This window comes from Carcharodon carcharias, chromosome 1, assembly GCF_017639515.1.
Source record: "Carcharodon carcharias isolate sCarCar2 chromosome 1, sCarCar2.pri, whole genome shotgun sequence".
Classification (NCBI taxonomy): domain Eukaryota; kingdom Metazoa; phylum Chordata; class Chondrichthyes; order Lamniformes; family Lamnidae; genus Carcharodon; species Carcharodon carcharias.
This window is the reverse complement of record NC_054467.1, coordinates 227,375,719-227,395,506: the sequence shown is the minus strand read 5'-3', so window position 1 is coordinate 227,395,506 and position 19,788 is coordinate 227,375,719. Positions and strand designations below refer to the sequence as shown.

Sequence of the window (19,788 nt, the reverse complement as noted above, 5' to 3'; positions counted from 1 at the left end):
AAGGAGGGAACTCAAGAACTTAGAAATAAAAGTTAGAGCATGTCAGAGCATGCTCAGTTAGATCTTGTGTGTCCACTCAATCTCAATTAGAACATGCTGCTAATAATGCCAAGGTGGCAAATTGGATCCCAGTATTGGCCATCAGAGGTTTACTTATAAAATGATAGGATTATATGAAGACAGATGGGAGAAAGCTGATATGGAGCATAAAGACTGGCATAGACCAGTTGGGCTGAATGGCCTATCTCTCTGCTGTGGACTTAATTGAAATGTGCTAGAATCATAGAATGTTAAAGCACACATATCAACATCGTCAGATATGGACACAGATACACATGCATTAAGCAGATACATACATCACTATACTGCACCTGTACTGCAGCCAGATAATATCCCTAAGACCTGACAGTGGTTTCTTTATTCCTGCTCTCCTGGGGGTGCTGGAGCATGGTTCCCTTGGCACTTGATAGCCCTTCATCGCCTCACCCATTTCGCACATGAGCCGTGTTGACACACTTTTTAAACTGTCGAGAGCATCACAGCAAAGCTAATCCTGTTCTCACCAGGCTGAAGCCATCAACCCACCACAGCTGCTGCCCGAACCACCCTGCATTTCGAGCAATTTCTGTTTTAATTCCCATTCTCGCCTGATCGTGTGCTTTTCCGAACAGCAGTCACTGGATAACCACCCATGTTAGTAATGCTGGCTGACCTTTCACCCCCCCCCGCCTCCCCCCCCCCCCCCCCCCCCCCCCCCCCCCCCCCCCCCCCCCCCCCCCCCCCCCCCCCCCCACCCCTCACTCACTCACTCACTCACTAGCCCAGAGCCACTGAAGCTAATTTCAGAAACTGTGCTGCTGCTTCTGGCTGTGATCAGCCAATTTAGCCAAGAGGGCATAGTTGAGTAGAGGCTTCTGCACGAAGATCGCACTGTTCAAACTCTTTAGAAACCACTTATTGAATGGATTGGGGTTACCTTAAAGTCAGCTGTTACATTGGAAAGTCATTTAAATCTCCACAGTGACAGTTTAGGCCATTTTAAGCTGTCACCATAACAGTTTACCTTCACATCCTGCCTGGAGGCAGAACAATGCCTCTTTAATGAAAGAATATTCCTGATAATCTGAATTGCTCCAGAGATACCAGATTAGTTTGATGCATTGCAAGCTTGGATAACTACAAGGTTACTAAGAGGTTAAATTTCAGGCGGTTGATTAACATCAAAACGATTATTAAAAAGTACATTGGTTTTGGGTGATGGAAATCGGATCTTATTCAGTAATTTAGCTACACATCCTCACTGAGAACAGTGCATTCAAATTTTTAAAAATGTTTTTGAAAACAACTCATTAAAATGGTTTGTCACAATAACATGTACTGTATCTTCCATAACAGGTTAAACTGAATCAGGGTATGTTTTATTCAATAGAAATTAATGTTTGTGCAAATCTCTCTGAAATGCACAATGGTTTAGTGAGTAGCTGAACCGTATAGGCCACGAAAATCCCAGATTAAGTGCCCAATGTGAGACAGGTTCACTGGTCCCAGCCGAAATAGCAGTCAGGACACTGCAGATGACCTCAACATTCCTGAATTAGGGAGGGGAAAAGTTGGCCAGGATTCCCACTCCTGGTTCTTTTCCAGGAATCCCAGCTGGAAGTTTTTTTTAAATATATTCGTTTGTGGGATGTGAGCTGCCTTTTTGAACTGCTGTAGTCCATGTGGTGTAGGTACACCCACAGTGCTTTTAGGCAGTCAGATACAGGATTTTGACCCAGCGACAGTGAAGGAACAATGATATATTTCCAAGTCAGGATGGTGTGTGGCTTGGAGGGGAACTTGCAGGTGTTGTTCCCATCTATCTACTGCCCTTGTCCTTCTAGATGATAGAGGTGGTAGGTTTGGAAGGTGCTGTCTAAGGAACCATGGTGAGTTTCTGCAGTGCAGAGTTCCTTCTTTTGACTTGTTTTCAGGTTTCTCTGGATAAGTGGAGCCTTTGCTTTTAGTGGTAGGTACTTCTTTAATTGCACAAAATGCTTCTTTGCTCTTACTGGCTATCTGTAGATGTTCCCTTTCTGCCAGATTGTGAACTAGTTCATTATTTATTATTAAATTTAGAATTACCTGTCCTCTTTTCAACTCTAAAATATCTCGTTCTAGGTAACGTCCTGAATTCATCTTGGAAGTTCATTTCTTGAGCTGTTCTGCATCTCTCTGTCTGTGAAAATTAAAATCGTCCACTATATATTTTTGTTACACACTACCTCCACCTCCACATTGATACATCATTATTATTAGGCAGTCAATAGGCAACTCATACCAGAGTTTTGCCTCATTTGCTGTTCTTTAGCTATCCATAGCGGTTCCATTGCCTGATCGTGCTGATTTGAAATCCTTTCTTTCTACTGCCATAACTCCAACATATATAATGATTTATTTTTCCCAACTCTCCACTCCCAATTTTCCTCAAACTTTGTTATCCCGAAGGTCTTTTCTCCAAACTGCGGAACAATTACCCAAGTGGACTTACTTCAGTGAATGTTAATAGTGTATTCAACCATGGGGGTGGGAGGAGGGGGTGGGGGTGTAATCATATCTGCCCGATCCTGCTGTTACTTAATGTCTCTACCTGTGTACTTTCAGCAGTCTCTGATTAACAATCTGAAGCAGGACCCAGGGATAGCTTTTTCCCTTAATCCTGGGGAACTAAGGATAATTGTTGCAACCTTGTTGTGTTCCAATTAAAATCCGTTCACTCAATACAAACTGGCAACTGAGCGTAAGATATTTATTATCTGAATGTCTGTTACTCACTGAATAAATGTTGAACCATCAACAAAGTTTTTACTATGAACTTGATAAGAGTTTGTCTCAACTGAATGCACCATTACCTAAAAGATCATTAATAAGACTCTGGATGTTTCATTTGGAAAGGAATTTAAGGATGGCATTTCATGGTCAGTGTTAAAGCACAATAAGTGAATATATGTCATGAGAAATGAATGATACTTTAGTTTTTGAAGTGCTGAGGGAATGACTGTGCGGAGTGGCAGAATGGTGGTGAGGTTGTTTATGTTTCAGTCATGACCTTGCTTCTGTTGTTGGTACATTGTATGGTGCAATGGAATGATCATGATGTCATAAATGTTTTTAATATTGAATAAATCTAACATTAAAAAGAGCACCATTACCTTCGGAGTCCTGAAGAACATGGGTGCAAGCCCCAATCCAGAACTGCAACATATAATCAAAGCTGACACTTGAGTGTGGTAATGAGAGGTGCTGTCTTTTGGGTGGCATATTAAACTGAGGCCTCTTCAGCTTCTTAAAGTGGAGTCAAAAAAAAATCTCATAGCACTATTTGAAGAGGAGGGAGTTCACCTAGTAGCCTGGCCTCAATCAAAAAAAGCAGATTAATTGGCCATTTATCTTATTTTGTTTGTGAGGCTTTGTACAATACTGGCTATTGTGTTTATCTGTAAAATAATAATGAGACCACAAAAAATAATTCACTCAATGCAAAGCACCTTGCGATGTCCTGAAGATTTAGTAAGGTAATTTACAAAGATAAGTTATTTCCTTTGGTGCGAAACTGTTGTCAGTCTTATTGCGGCCATTAAACTTACACTTTTGAGTCATCAGCAGCTTACCGTAATATAAAAGCACCTAAAATCCTATCACCCGATTTCGAAAGAGAGACTGAGAGGGTAGGGGTGCATGGAGTTTACAAACAAAGAGTATGTGTTATCCCTGTCACATGTGTATTTGGGTGGAGAGAGATTTCTTTATTACTCAGCAGGTTAATTTAAGGAGTATTAGTTGGATCCTATAACTTTCCAATTAGGCAGGTTCTGCCATCCTAATGAGGGACAATGAGGAGATTATGGGACCCTTTTGTCTTGCAAAGCAGTGCCTTTCTTCTGCGGGTGTCACAAAGGTGTTTCTCAGCCCGCAGAATGGAGTTACTGTGGCTGATAAGTTTATTCAGCCAACAGAATAGTGTTGAAGGGGAAAAGAAAGAAGAGAGCCAATGCTCGCCAGAGCGGTAGAGGGGTCAGAGAAGCGGATCAGCCTAAATTAGGCTCATCAATCCGTCCATTAATGCAAAGCTTCTCTCCATTGTTGGACAGCCTGTAAAGCTGTCATTTGGTGGCAGTTCAGAGTTTTTAATGCCAAGCTGTCTGTGACACTCACTCCTCTCCTTTTCTCTCTGTTGATCATACTGCCACCTCACGCACCCCTTTCATCTGTAGGGAAAGACACTGCCTGTTCACAGTGGTCTGGCTAATTAGGCTTTACCCATTGTATGCTCAAACAAAGGAAAGTAAAGGGAAATTAAACCATATTCATTTTTACACTCCCTCCTCCAAAAAAAAACGAAACTAGCGGCACTATTTTGTTTGATTTCAAAATTGTTAGTCCATATTTTTTGTTATTGTTATTACCTACAGTATGGTAAGATTGAGTCGGCATCCTAAAACTGGGATATTTAAGTGAAAAGGGAATGAATTATTTGAATGATTGCAGTTGCTTGAATGTTTTTTTCCTTAGGCCAATGCTGCAAACAAGTTCAGTCGAGGAGTGTTTGATTTGTAGAGTGGCAGAGGCCATCTGCCTTGGTTGGGGGAAAAGCAGGCTGTCATTTACAATCTGTTTGTCAGTGAGTTCCTTTGACCACTGCACGTTTCCACATTGTGCACTATGTAGGGTGAATTCTTCAATTCCTTTAAGTACTCCTTGGGTGTAACGTGCTCCTGACTTAGATTTTGAGATTTCAAAAATGTTCCTCATCCAAATTAATGTGATGACTATTCAAATTATGGTTTGGGCAGCTATTAACTGTTAGTGAAGAAACACAGGACTATTTTAATGCAATTTGATTTCAGCAGCATAAAATCAACCATTTTAATTGCAGTTTGTAACTTATTAATGTTCATGACACCGCCTCTATGCTATTTCAAGCATGGTTCAGACTCTTGCACTGTTGAGCATATGATTCAACACAGTTTTTTTTGTCTAATTGCTAGTGAAGTTGAGAGCTATTGTCAGATATATATATATATATATATATATACATCACCCCGGTAGTACTCCTCATCCAAGCTCATTTCTTTCCTGAGGACTCAAAAGAAGTTTTTTGCCTGATAGTATTCTGGAAGAGAAACTTTACCTGGTTTAAAACACCACATCACACGTATTTACGATGGCATCACTGATGTATTCAGATCTACTGCATTTTAGAAAGTAGTTTTTGTCCCTCTCCTCACTAACTCCTGCATCACACACCATTTTCTGGGTGAAGAAGTTGGAAGAAAACTCTCTCCCTGCCTGGTCTTACCACTAGGAGGCACACAACAGCAGCTTGAAATACTGTACCCGCTAGTTTATACTGTCCCTGCAGAAAAACATTTAACCTTCCTCAGGAAAACCCCTGTTAGAAACTACATGGACAGGCACTAAACTAATGGGTGCTATCTCAGCAGGCACCACTCCAGCAAGAAGTATATCAGGAGGCATCGTATTAATGGGCATTATACAGGAGGTGTCAGATAATGGGGGGATTATGAGCACACAATGGGCATGATATCTGCAGGCATATGAAGAGTGGCTGTATCAGCAGGTGCGATATCAACACTTGATTTATCACGATATCAAGCCGAGGTTTTCTTCAAATAGGCTCCCTGTATCAGCAGTTGATATATTGATTGGGGTGGGGGAGAGAAAAAACAAGAGTTTACTCTGCACGATTGTTTAGGTTCCTGGAAGATTTTACACTTGTGATTATGCAAGTGAATTTTCACGGACACTTTAACTAAAAAAGCTAACTAGCGCAATTTCAGGCACATTTTGGCGCTCAACGCTGAAATTCTCTCCGGCTATTCAGGGGTCTGGTGGCCCCAACACTGCTATCTCGATGCTCACGCCAGTGAGATTTATGGACTGGGGAATTTTCTCGAGGTCACTTCGAAGTGGCTGCAAAACATGCCTGTCCCACTGTTCTCGTGACAATTCCCAGAGTGTTCCGGGATTCCGCAGACTCTGGGAATGAGCCACGTAACTTTCCGGGCGATGGGAGTCTGCAGAAAGGGGCACTGACTTACAGCCGAGAAACTGTCACCGATGCTATCAGTTGGGAAGAGGCTTCGGGCCAGCCCTGGGAGAAAGAAGGGGAGGAGTCTGCAGTTGGGAGTTTATTCCTATTCCCCCCGCCCTCCAACTCCAACTCAACCTGCTTACATTTCACGGCGCGTCACTGCCGAGTGCCCCAGAGACTGAAATCTGATCCCCCTTCATTTTCTCTCACTGCCGCTGCTTCTCCTCTGGCAGTTAAAGTCAGCGAGCCAAGCTTTCACACACACGCACACGCTCACACACACACACACACGCTCACTCTCACTCATACACAGCGCGGTCAACAAAGCGAAAACAAAAAGTAAAGCGACAACGGAGAGAACAGCGGCACCTCTTGAGAACAGCTTTACAGCACTCAAAAAACACACACACACACAATCTCTCTCCAGCCCTCACCAGCCAGGAACTCTCCTCAAAGGCAAGAAACAGGACCGGGCAAAAGAAAACTTTTTTTGTTGCTGTTTCAAAGCTGGGTGAGGTGGTGGTGGTGGTGGTGGTGAGGGGGGGAAGAAACGGAAGAGAAGATGCACAGAAATCCTCGGTTAAAAAGAAAATAAAGAGGACCCGCAAACTGATGAATAAATGATTGGTTTTCCAGGCACAGTTGAAACCGAATTCAAGAGATTGACATTTCTGGATGCGTTGACAAGTCTCCAGTCCTGTTTGGATTTACAAATGACTTGAATACTCAAAAGAAAGTCTGCATTTCTGGTCGTTTTTAATCCCGACCGAGGTAAACCTTGAACTTTATGCTGTGGAGACTCGAGGGATTCCTGACTGAATCGAATCGGCACCTTTTAACTTGAGCGCCTCGCAGTTTTCTGTCACTGGTTAGTAAAGCTTGTTCCGCTCTCTTTGATTTTCTTGGTAGTTGAAGGACGGTTGATTGTAAGGTTCATTGCCCTTGCATTGGGGTGAGGTAGTGGTGGTGGGGGATGCTCTATGCAGGGCATCCCCCTGAGGTAGCAGCTATGAGCCAATTAGGGGTGTATGATATATGGAGACAGGGAGGCGTGTGGAGGAAGACTGGGAGCTGGACAATTGCTGCCCGGCTTCACTCGCAAAGAGGGGAGATTGGAAAAAGAGTGGGTCAGGCAGTGATTGACGAGGAGTGAGTTCTGTTTGTATAACTGTACCTATATATATACAGACACAAACAATTGCAAACTTCAATCTGTCGAAGCGAGGTGTTAAACCTCAGAGTATGGAACTGTTGGTAAAGCTGCAGGCAGCTGGAACTGGAACATAAAGCCGGGAGTAGAAAGTTTCCAAAGGGTTAAATGTGTGTCATTTTTCATTTGATCGTTCTGTACTCACAAATCAGATTCTCTTTTTTTTAAAAAAGAGAGGCGTTGGACAGCGTCTTGGACAATTTTCTGAATTATATTCGATGGATGAAGTATATATTTTATTGGCATCTCTAGTCCCCCTCTCCTGAATAAAGAAAGCAGCTTGCAAGGAAGGAGTCGCTGAGCGTCTCCCAAGATGAGTGGAAGGTGTGAGCTGCCGCTTGATCCCATACTAACACCAGGCTGGAGCCCCCTCGGTGATTTATTTACTGAACTTTAGAGGGCGGCCGCCTGAGCTGGAAACCCTAAACCCTCCCCACCCCCGAGTGAGTGTGGTGTGTGTTTCAAATGGAAGATCCTTGCCCAAACACCTGACGGCCGGTTAAATAAACATTGGCCACCTTGCTACTGGCAAGTTCAGCCTGACCCAAGGCTGTGTTGGTCTCCCGGCACTCGCTTCCCCTCCCCTCCCCAGGGTCAGTGTGTGCCTGTCAAGTTACTGTAATAACCTTTCAAAGTCCCTCAAAACAATCCAAAGAATCGCCGTGGGGTCTTGGAGTCCCTTTCTGCTCCCCCACTGCCCTGTTTGAGGGTAGAAGTGAGTTGGAAAACTTGGCTTGCAGAGAGAAAAGATTCTGGGAATTCGCTAAATTGTCGAGTCGTTCACACCCAGTCACCAGACGCTTCAGACGCTTGGCAACTGTTACCGGAGCTGAGCAGATCTGATTTAAAACTTGCAGTTGGGGAATTTTATGAAGTTGCTATCTGGCTTCTCGTTGCACTAAATCCGAGTGTTGAGAGCAGGAGTGGCTGAATCTTTACTGTATTCAGGATGCCCTCTTCCAAATGCTTCTCATCCTGACTTTTAACGGGCTGTACTTTGAGAAAGGAAAGGGCTTCGAGAGTCATGAGGGGTGGGGGGAGGGGGCGTGGGAAAAGTGTTGGAGTCAAGAAACAATTCGAAATTCCCCAACTCCTCGCTTTAGGGAATATCTAAAGCGTGATATTAACTCATTCAAAAATGGGGATAAATCCTGCAGGACTCTCTCTGCTTCCTCATGCCCCTGTACCGTTCAGGATGGGTCCCAGCAATGTGCAGAGCAGCGGCTGTCAGTATTTCCACTATGGGCTCACTGGGTGTCTGCCTGTGGGTCATAGCGAGCCGGGGGTTGGGAATTGGGGAGAGAAACTAAACATGAGTTTCGAGGAGGGAATTCCACCCCCCCCCCCCCCCCCCCCCCCCCCCCACCCCAAAGGAAAGAATCGCCAATAAGCCTCTCTGTAAGGGCCTTTTGCACAGTGCTTAACTCTGTATCGGTGGCCAGCAACCCCGACACCTCAATACGACCATTGGAGCAGGGTGAGGGGCCGATGTGATGATGTGAGACGGCGGGGATAAAACACTTATCCCGCTGAGAATGCGGTATTAACCCTGTCGGCACACTGGCAGGGTTTGCATGTGCATTTACAGAATGTAAATATTGCAACCGGTTTCGTTTTTCTCTGTGTGAGTGAGACAGTTCGACATACGCAGCCGCTCAGCCCAACATCAGAAAGGGCAAAGGTCCGATAATGGGTTCGGCTGTAAGCGCTTGAGCTGAATGAATGAATCATGGTTGTGAAAGATTGCGGTGTTCTGAGTCGTGCACCCGACACGTTTTCAATAAATAAAAAAAAACCCCAAAATGAATAGCAGAAATGTGCAAAAAGTAAATGGGAAAATGTGTTTGAAAAGATGGGCTAACGTTTGGGGTATGAGTCAGAACACTTCCTCCTAAGAGCACTGCATTTGAGCGGCTTGCAGCTGTCTGTGGAAGGATTGTCAGACCTCTCCTCTTCCAGATGTTGGCCGGACCCGCTGTGCGTTTCCAGCCACTTTTATTTCGAGAACGGCACAGAATCTACGAGGTGTACACGCGTTGTGTGATGGAAAATGTTATGTTCAGAAAGTTGTAAAAGGGAGCTCAGTGTGGAGAGTTGAAGACCTATTTACTCTGCTCAGCATATTTCAATTCCCCAGTGTAGCATTCAGCCTTACGGTTACACAGAGTGCCATTCTTCTTGATGTACAGTGCACGCCTGTGAGACTCTTTCTACAATATTGTACACGTTTATTAGCGATGTAGAGAAGTGAATGTGTGCTGTAAGCAGAGAGAGAGAAAAAAAAGAGACGGGTGCAGAACAAAGAGAAACCTGGCAACGTCACAAAAAGGAGGCACCTTAGGGTACCCGAGATTAATGGCATCTTGACTGGGTTGGTTACACTGAATAATTAGCCAGTTAGCGGTTCGTGGTATGCGGAGCAGGACTAGACAATGCAGAATGATACACTTCAGGAAAGAAAATGAGCCTTTATTATACGCCTTCCCAAGGGCAACTGGGGATGGGCAATAAATGCTGGCCCTGCCAGCGAAGCCCACATCCCATCAATGAATACATTTTTTTAAAAAAAAAGTTTAAAACAGCCTCGAAGAAGATGAGCAACAGGCAAAGGAGCCTTTCTTAAAAAAAAACCTGACGTAATGAACTTGCCACAACGAAAGATATTTGACATAAAAGCAAAATACTGCGGATGCTGGAAATCTGAAACAAAGACAGAAAACGCTGGAAAAACTCCGCGGGTCTGGCAGCATCTGTGGAGAGAGAACCAAGAGTTAACGTTTCGAGTAGGTATGACCCTTCTTCAGAGTTGAAGAGAAGTGGGGGCTATTTGATATTTGAGCTTTATTTAAAAAGAAATCAACACCACTTTTCAAGGTTGCTTATTCCTTCTGCTCTGAATTTTTATTCTTAATAAACTGGATTTAGTGAAAGGTAAGACGAATTAATCAGTTATGTCTTTGACAATGGGTTTTACAAATGAAAATGATATCTATTTTTGGTTGCTGTGTGCCACTGTAGCCTTGAAAGTGTTAACATGTAACGTGTGTACGTCGACCAGGAGTAATCTGCGCTGACAGAAATTTGCCACCAAATTTAAAAGAAATTTTATGCTTGAGAATGACCAACTCACTGGTCATTTTAATGGTCATCTTTAGGTGCAGGTACCCTTGCAGTTAGATGGAAGGTTCTTTATGTGCTGACTCAAAATTTTAACATTTTTTGATAATTTTTGATTGTATCATTTTTCTTCAATTTGCAAAACCGTTTAAGTTTGCACCCCCATCTTAGTCTGTGGTACACCAAATGATTTCAGCCGAGAGCAGTGATGAGGCACAGCCATTATCAGAGTTCTCCAAGTTAGAGGAGGAAAAATTAATCAGGCACCTCTCCCCCAATCATTGTGCAGTGGTTCTTCTGGACGTGTGAATTCTGATTGAGGAGATGGTCAGGTTCAGCTCCGGTGTGCTCTGTAGGAAGGTAGTTTGCTGGCACTCAGCAACACTCTCACATGAACACTGGCCATTTGAATGAGGTACCAGAGGGCAACCATATCCAAGAAAGTGAGTGAACGCCTTAAAGAAAGGAGGAGAAGAGAGAGAAAGTTGGTAAAAGATATGTGCGATCCATTCGAAATTAAAGGAGTATTGTAGTTTATGCTTGTCCTAGAATCAAACAAACTGTCTCTGGTTTTGATTCGTTCAAGAATGCTGCTATTGGTGAAGGGAATAATGCTGTGCAAGCATTGTGCAGAGCTTTCCCTCCCATTTTACTGAGTTTATGTACCACTTGGCTTGTTGCTGAGCTGTATAAATTGAGGTTGCCTTAGGATAAGTCTCTGGTCTATGTTGAGCTAGTTGGTACCAGATGGAGCAATGGTGGGAGTGTGACAACTCACCCCAGTATCCTTAAGCCACAGGACAAAAGGCTTCCCTAATGCTACTTAAAGACGCAGCAGGGAAAGTACACAAGTACGAGTGAACAGGTATGGCAGGCAATGGACTCAGTTGTGATGGCTCCCATAATGAACAACCATCATCTAATCACTGTATAGACTAATACAACAAGGGTGAGATGCAAGAAAGCACCAGTTCTTGTGAGTCCATACCTCAGCAAAAGTGAGGAGGAAAGAAAATGAGTTAGTAATGGTGCAGAGGAAGGCAGAATGATTTGGCAGAATCTACATGAAAGAAATATAACATTGGGAAAAAAATAATTAAAAGGAAAGAACTTGCATTTATCTAGTGCTTGACCTCAAGACATCTCAAAGTGCTTTGCAGCCAGTCAAGTATTTTTGAAGTACAATTACTGCTGTTATGTAGGAAGCACCATTTTGGTATAGAGATCACACTTATACACCCATTCCTTCAATGGTAAAAAGTCACTTAATGCTGAAAATGTCACAGTCCAAGCATGCAAGTCATACAGTGCCACCTGGGTGAGGGTGTTGCTGGACCAGATTTTGCAGTTTTCCTTTTGGAAAACTTTCTTTGATGGTTGAAACTGTTAAAGAGGTCTAGCCATGTCTGTGAAGAGATTTGTTGTGTTCCCACCAAATGGGTCCATTCTGATTCTAAAATTGGTATTAAAACACAAGATATCTCCATGGTAAGCTTCCCAGTGACTCAAATGGTAATGGCAGCTCACAACTGAGCCATGTTCCCTCCTTGGTTTGTACTCAGTTCGCTGATGTTGGCCAGGACGGTGATAGTGGACATCACAATTCAAGGCCCAATATTCCTCTGCCAACCTAAAAAAATGTCCCAAAATCCATGGGCTCCCACTCCTGATGGTTATCTAGTGACCCCTACTGGAAAATGTATGTGTAAACTTTTAATTATATAATGTCAGAGCACGGAAACAGGTCATTCAGCTCAACAAGTCTACACTGGTATGTTTCTCCATGTGAGCAACCTCATCTAATCCTACTCTTTTGCATTTTCCCTATACCCTTTAAGATTTCTCTTTCTCAAGCAGCGATCTGATACATATGAATGTCGGACAGGGACAGGATTGGACCCGGCTTTGGTGTTCATCCCTAGGCTGCCATTACTCGCTATCTAGACTTGTACAGGAAGGTTTACCGCTGGCATAAGACACCAAAAGGTGGTGCTGTGGGAACCTGTTCCTAATGATGAGACGATGCCTTCAATAGAGGAGGAGGGAAGATTAAAGAAGGGATAAAGAAATCCTTTCTTATTTTGGACATTTTCAAGAGTTTGTCACTTAGAACCAAAACTAAATCGGAATCACCAGTAATTGACACTTTTTTTTTACAAAGCCATTGCAAGGTTGTATCTCTGCTGAGTTCAAGGTTATATGATGCGTCAAAGTGTGATTTATTTTCTATTCTGGTCTCATGAAGATTTTTTTGCTTGTTTTCTTTTCTCTTGGCTTCCTTTTCATGTGTTGCCAACAGCATTGAGCTCGGACAGCAGAATTTTGTGCAGCTCCATCTTCCGATCTTGTATCGTTCAGTTGTTTGCTCAGCATTGAATCCCTCAGGCCTCTTACAATTTGAATTACTCAGAGAACTGTGTTATTCGGTGCAACATTCTTCCTCCATCTCAGAAACCCATGCCTTGCCCCTCAGAACAATTTTCCTAAAATGCTTTGTCTCGTTATCATTCTCCCTTCCTCAGATATTTGCAATGTCACAAATCAAAGATGAGTCTGGAGTTCTCTTGGTGCCCTGACCAACATTCCTCCCTAAAATAATACTATCAGGAACAAGTTAGATGTCATTTTTTTTTTGTAATTTATGGGAACTCACAATGGGCAAAGTTGGCCACAGTGTTTGCATTCATAAAGTTACTGAGCAAATTTCATCAGTAATTCTTGTGTGTCAGTCGCTGCTCAATTGGTAGCATTCTTAACCCTGAACCATGAGGTTCCAGATTCAAGTCCCACTCCAGGGCTTGAGCACAACAATCAAAGCTGACACTCCATTGTGGTACCAAGGGAGTGCTGTGCTGTCAGAAATGCCATCTTTTGCTCTGGTGGATGTAAAATATCCCACAGCACTATATTGAAAAAGAGCAGGCAAATTATCCCGGGTGTCCTGGCCAATATTTATCCCTCAATCAACATTACAAAAATAAACAGATCATCTGGTCATTATCATGTTGCTGAGTTTGCCGAGTGCATGTTAGCTGCTGCATTTCCTACATTACTACAGTGACTACATTTCAAAAAGTACTTCATTGGCTGCAAAGCATTTTGAGAAGTCTGGTGCTTGTGAAAAGTGCTATACAAATGCTCAGTCTCTTTTTATTGAATATGAGATGCATTGGTATGCTCTAGCATGTGATAATGTGATAAAGGAAATGCAAGTTTATTTGTCTTTCTTCTTTTTAAAACCTATCCCTCTCTAACTGTGTGTTCAGTCTCTCCTCTCCCTTAATCTTTACGCCCCCTTTGCTGGAGACGCCTTCCTCTCCCCATTTGCAATGTGCTCTGAGGCACTCTCTCACGCGAAGCTCAGAGTATCAATTCAAGTTGTTCAAATTTATCCATGCAACATAGTTGAAAAGCATTGAAGTGTTCATGAGTTATTGCAGGGCACTGAGAAAGGACACCAAAGGTGACGTCACCTGATGATTTCATTCCCCTCGACACCGGGATCTTGTGCTTCAGGTTTAAAAATTAGCCAGGCTGCAGAGACCCGCTACGGTAGCTAATGTTTAGCTGCTGGTTGTATAGGCTTGGAAGAGCAGGATGGCAATAAATCCGTACAGTCAAGTGACAGCATTGGGTTATTATTAACAGTGGGCTTCATGTTGGGTTGTCCCTTTAGAAATCCTATCAAGAAAAAACTGGCAATAAAAGGGCGCTACTCTCCTCAGCATCCAGGCTGTGGAAATTTAAGTCACCCAGGCTTCCCATTCATAGTTGCTGTTCAGTAACCCTGTCTGACACCAGTGAAGACAAGATTTAGAGTCTCCTTTAATATCTTAGCTTGGATAAGCTTCCAATATGCACTGTTTAACTTCACAAATGAAGAATGACCACTTGGGTGAGATAATACAGGATACCCAGCACTTGTGGATGAAGAAATTAACTCCAATAAGAATGAGCAGCTTTACAGCTGGAAAATAAACCCTTTCACCAATTCCATGAATGGTGTTTTAATCTGTGCAGTAAAAGGAGTTCATTCGGAAGTGTAGCTGTACTTCTAATGCAAAATCCTTAAAATCCTTCCTTTCTCCCCATCCGTCCTGCACCCCACCCACCACCACTTAAAATCTACCTGTATGACTGTATAGGCAACACAAAATATTTTGGTAAGGCTGTTTGTATTAATTGCCCATCAACATTTGACCAATTTATTTGACTAATCAGTCCAGTTATTATACTTCATTCTGTGATGCCCTTTGAAAGCAAAAGATTGTTTTTAAGTGCTTTTTCCTAGAATGTTAAATTGGTTGTAATCTCATGCCCTGAATCCTCCTGTGCTTTTGGCCACAATGTCTTTTTTTAATCTTGCATAATTTAAAATACAATTGATGAAAACATGGCAAAAAGCATTTCAAGTATCTACTGGAGAAAGATATTGTAAATGGAGCTTGAAATAAGATGGTTCGATGAAAGGAGCATTGGACTTTGAAGATGCAACATTATTTTGGGGTATTTGGGTAGATGATGCCTGGTGAGAGAGTTCTTGCTATTCCTGGTTTCATTGCCAGCTCCATGCTCTTAAGTAATCTGTAGTGGAGCTCACTGCAGGAAATCCTGGGACAAAGAATCATGTCACTGACCTCAAGTACTCGAGGTGCCGGGGTAGGAGGCTGCTGAAGGGACAAAGGAGCCCTCAGAACGACAGGACAGGTCACTGAAATGAGCAGATGGCACTTAACGGCCAGAACAAGGGAAGACAAATGGGGTTTCTTGCCGTGTGAGACAGGCAACTTCTATTGACATTATGGAAACAGAGGCAAGCTAGAAGCATTGGAAAGCTGTGTGGCTTGTTTACAAAAATGCAAAGCCTGTGTTTCATATGCAGCAGAAAAATCTTTGATGTGCAGATTGTGATCATCTATTTGCTGAATTAATGCCAACTGGAGCACTGGGCTTTGTTTGTTTTAAAAACAGTGAGCAAGGTCAGCAGTAGATACATTCTATGTTTTTCTCATTAAATTCCTTGGATCAAAAGTGAAAGACATCAGCCGGTTTCCATCTGAGATCATTGTTCAGTACACTTGGTGTTGATCCCGAATAGTGACGTTCAGTGAAATCCAGTTGTCCACAAACCTGCCTGCTGGCGTGATACATTTCTAAAACTTGGATTCCAGTTTACTGTCCAAATGAATACAGAAAAAGCTGGAAATACTCAACAGGTCAGTCAGCATCAGTTACATTCCCGAAACATTACAACCTGTCTTTCCCCTTTTACTGATGTTGACTTGTGTCGTCTGGTTTTATATCAGATTTCCAGAATTGACATTTTTAAAACAGTTTTTTTAATTTGGTTCATTCCTCATTTGTGAAGAGGGATGGACACAGCCAGTGTCCCGTTCTTGTAGTCAATCAGGGAAAAGTTAAATTTATATAGCACCTTTACTGTAGAATAGAGCCCCCAGGCACTTGACCAGAGTATAAGTAGATAAAAATGGACATTGATCCAATGAAGAAGATATCAGGAAGAGCTTGGTCAGAGAGGTGGCTTTTAAGGAGGAGTGGGAGATGGAGAGGCAGAAGAACTTAAAAGGGGGGATTCAAGACAATAGTGCCTGGACAGTTGAAGGCACAGCCATCAGTGGTGGGGTGAATGAGGGGGGAGGGAAAGTGAACAATGCATAATACAGACAATTCTGTCATTACTTGGCATATATGCTTTCCAGCAAGCATCATAAGCAGCAATCAGTGGCTGAATGCTGGCTAACTTTATTTCTCCACCCCCAGCTCCCAGCTCAAAGGTGCAGAGGTCAACTCTGTAAAATCCCAACTTCTACCTTCGACCAAGATCAACTAATTTCAGGTTGCTGAACCTGGAACTTGTAGTTTGGTTTGGTGCTGTGTATGTGAAGCATCCACTGTGCATTATATTTATGCAAAGGGAAAAAAATGCTGGTGTTAAAATGTTTGCGTGTTTCCAGAAAAATCCTTGGGTGTTGAATGCTACATGTTGGATGATTCACAGAATTACAGATTGCAGCTGACAGGAAGATGGATCGCAACCAGTTTTGACTTGCTATAAGCTTGATGGCAAACTTTTTAAGGTGGGAAAATAAAGCTTGTCTATACATGTCTGAAAACTGGCCTGGCCTGAGGCCTCACTTTCTGATGGTGAGATGTAGGCTTGCCATTGGTAGCCATCCAATTGTATTTGTCCACAGAATTTTCCAGTATCACTGAGGTTAAAAGCAAGTATTTTGCCAATGTTACTTTGGGATCTAAATACAGCAAATGCCTAATTCCCAAATTGGGTGGTTTGGCACAATGGTGTGGTTTTGGCTTTCCCTGTTTTCCATTCTGTGCATGTTACACTTTTTTCCTCACCACCTCCTGGATGGATAACTTGCTGAAACAGGATTTTGTAATACCCCACTTCCTTGCCCAAGTGAGCCTTGATAATAAGTCCCAGTGGGTCTGTGATGGAACACTCTCCACTTGCCTAAATGAGAGCAGCTCCAACACGACTCAAGAAGCTCAGCACTATCCAGGACAAAGCAGCCGCTTGATCGGCACCCCATCCACCACCTTAAACATTCACTCCCTCCACCACCAACGCACAGTGGCAGCAGTGTGTACCATCTACAAGATGCACTGCAGCAACTCGCCAAGGCACCTTCGACAACACCTTCCAAACCCGTGACCTCTACCATCTAGAAGCAGAAGGTGAGCAAGTGCATGGGAACTCCACCCCCTGCAAGTTCCCCTCCAAGCCACACACCATCCTGACTTGGAACTGTATGGCCATTCCTTCACAGTCTCTGGGTCAAAATCCTGGAACTCCCTTCCTAACAGCAGTCTGGGTGTACCTATACAACATGGACTGCAACAGTTCAAGAATACAGCTGACCACCACCTTCTCAAAGGTAATTTGTGATGAGCAACAAATGCTGGCCTAGCCAGTGATCTTCTAATCCCAGTAACAAATAAAAAAATGAACAAATGAAAAAAACTATTTCTCTGAGTCTGAGTCTTTCCTTGGCTTTCACCACTGTCATCATCCCCACTCACCCCGCCATGCTCACTCCCCTACACCCACTCTCACTATACACAAACACACACACACATACAGACACATACGTGTATGCTTCTACTAGGAATAGGACCTCCAGTCAATTTTGTTTCCCCCTTGCTAAGCCCGAGGTGGGGTGGACTGACACTACTGCTAATTCAGCACAGGCCAGGGACTAAACCTGAGGCCCTCCTGCTTTGTGTGGCATGGGCACTCACAGGATTGATGCTCTTTAACCAACATGTTACACAAAGTAGTCTTTGAATTTTGCCAGAAACTGAATAATGCAACATTTCTGTTTTCCTCCCCTTTCTAACAATAAGAAAGCTGCACATATCCTGGCTCAAGAATCTAAGTTTGCCTTCTGAGCAATAATAATTCACCTTGATACTGCCACCATTCCCCAGAATCAATCCATGGGGTCACACACAATCCTGGCCACATTGAAAGGCACATCTAGTATCGTATTAACTCAAACAGTGAACTTTGTGTGCTGTACACTAGGATTGTAACAGTGAACCGTAACAATTTAAGAACAGTTATATTGGGAAAATTGAAGATGGTTGATTAAGGATACTAAGCATTACCGCTAGACCATATATACTTTATCTTACATATTTAAGACTATGAAAATAGTGATAGGCATGTAAGGTGCTTGACTGAATGAATTACATTTTGAAGTAGGCAGCCATTCTGTGCTATTGACGTCTCACAAAACCCATGAGACAAATGACCAGTTCAGCTGTTTATTGATGGCAGTATTGGGAGAAAGGAAATTAGCCAACAATACCCTGTTCTCCTTCAGTTGGTTCTTTACATCACTGACAAGCAGAGGACTTGTCTTAACATTTCTCTTTAAGGATGCTGCCTCAGGCAACGCAGAGTACCCTCAATTACGCACTAATGTTAATCTAGATTATTGGCTCAAACCCTGGAGTGATATATAAAGCCACAGCCTTCTGAGAGGTCTATCAGCTGAGCTAAATTGACCCATCCACATGATTTCTATTATTATTCATGAACCTTATATAATACTGGTTCAGCTGGAGTATTATGCCCAATTCTGGGCACCACACTTTAGGAAAGATGTGAAGGCAGTAGAGACGGTACAGAAAAGATTTATAAGAAATAAAATGAAGGACTTCAGTTGTGTGGATAGATTGGAGAAGCTGGGGCTGTTCTTCTGGGAGAAGAGAAGTTGAGAGGAGATTTGATAGACATATTCAAAAACCATGAGGGGTCTGGATAGAGTAGATAGGAGAGAAACTGTTCCCATTGGTGGAGGGGTCGAGAACCAAAAGACACCGATTTAAGGGGATTGGCAAAAGAAGCAATGGCGCCATGAGGAAAAACTTAGCTAGTGCTTAGGATTTGGAGTGCACCGCCTGAGAGTGTGGCGAAGGCAGATTCAATCACGGCTTTCAAAAGGGAATTAGATAAGCACCAAAATATATTTTCAGGACTACAGAGAAATTGCAAGAGAGTGGGATAGGTTCGATTGCTCTTGCGGAGACCCAGCATGGACCAGACCAGCATGTCCTCTTCTGTGCTGTAACCATATACTATGATTCTATGATTCTCTGGCTGTGGCTAGCACTGGCAATTGTGGCTTTTACAGTCAATCCCAAACAGCATTGAAAGCAATTATTTTATTTGCCAGTGATGTCATTGTCATGTTCTGCGAGCAATTCTTCCTCCCCCAACAGAGATAAGTGAGCCATGAGTGTTTCCATATGATGCTCTTTCATTGAGAGCACACAAGTGCAGAATAAGAAAAGCCATGGGCTGGCATCGTGCCATCACATCAGAATCCTCTGTGACATGGAGATGTGCCTTGCATGTCAAAAACACTGACGCATCAGGTGCCCCCCGCCCCCTGCTAACTCATCCTGTTATCACAGAGCCTCAGGGGTGAGTTTCCAATCTGATTTGACACCAGCACTGGTGCCAGTGACATTTAGTCTAGAATGCTGGTTCGCTCCGCAAGCATAAGCTTTGAAGTGTAAAAAGGGACTTGGGGAACTTTACCAAAATAAAGAACACCCTCGTGTGAAAGCCTGCACAAAGTATCATCAATCATGTAAAACAAAAATAAAAATACCTGGAAAAACTCAGCAGGTCTGGCAGCATCTGCGGAGAGGAGCACAGTTAACGTTTCGAGTCCGTATGACTCTTCAACAGAACTAAGTAAAAATAGAAAAGAGGTGAAATATAAGCTGGTTTGGGGGGGGGGGGGTGGGTGTAGAGCTGGATAGAGGGCCAGAGATAGGTGGAGATAACCAAAAGATGTCATAGACAAAAGGA

At 43.1% G+C, this 19,788-nt stretch overlaps 1 protein-coding gene across 8 annotated transcripts in view; it reads left to right on the top strand.

Moving 5' to 3' along the window:
* fgfr3 (fibroblast growth factor receptor 3) overlaps positions 1-19,788 on the top strand; it is a 167,889-nt gene that overhangs the window by 28,716 nt on the left and 119,385 nt on the right. For 5 of the 8 annotated variants that reach the window (XM_041185793.1, XM_041185783.1, XM_041185753.1 and 2 more), the window contains exon 1: positions 6,339-6,962. The exons of 1 other annotated variant lie outside the window; for it this stretch is intronic. The gene's annotated coding sequence lies outside the window, so the exon portion shown is untranslated. Of the gene's footprint in view, positions 1-6,338; positions 6,963-19,788 lie in introns of those variants that run through there. 2 more of the 8 variants (XM_041185735.1, XM_041185726.1) reach the window with 1 other exon arrangement.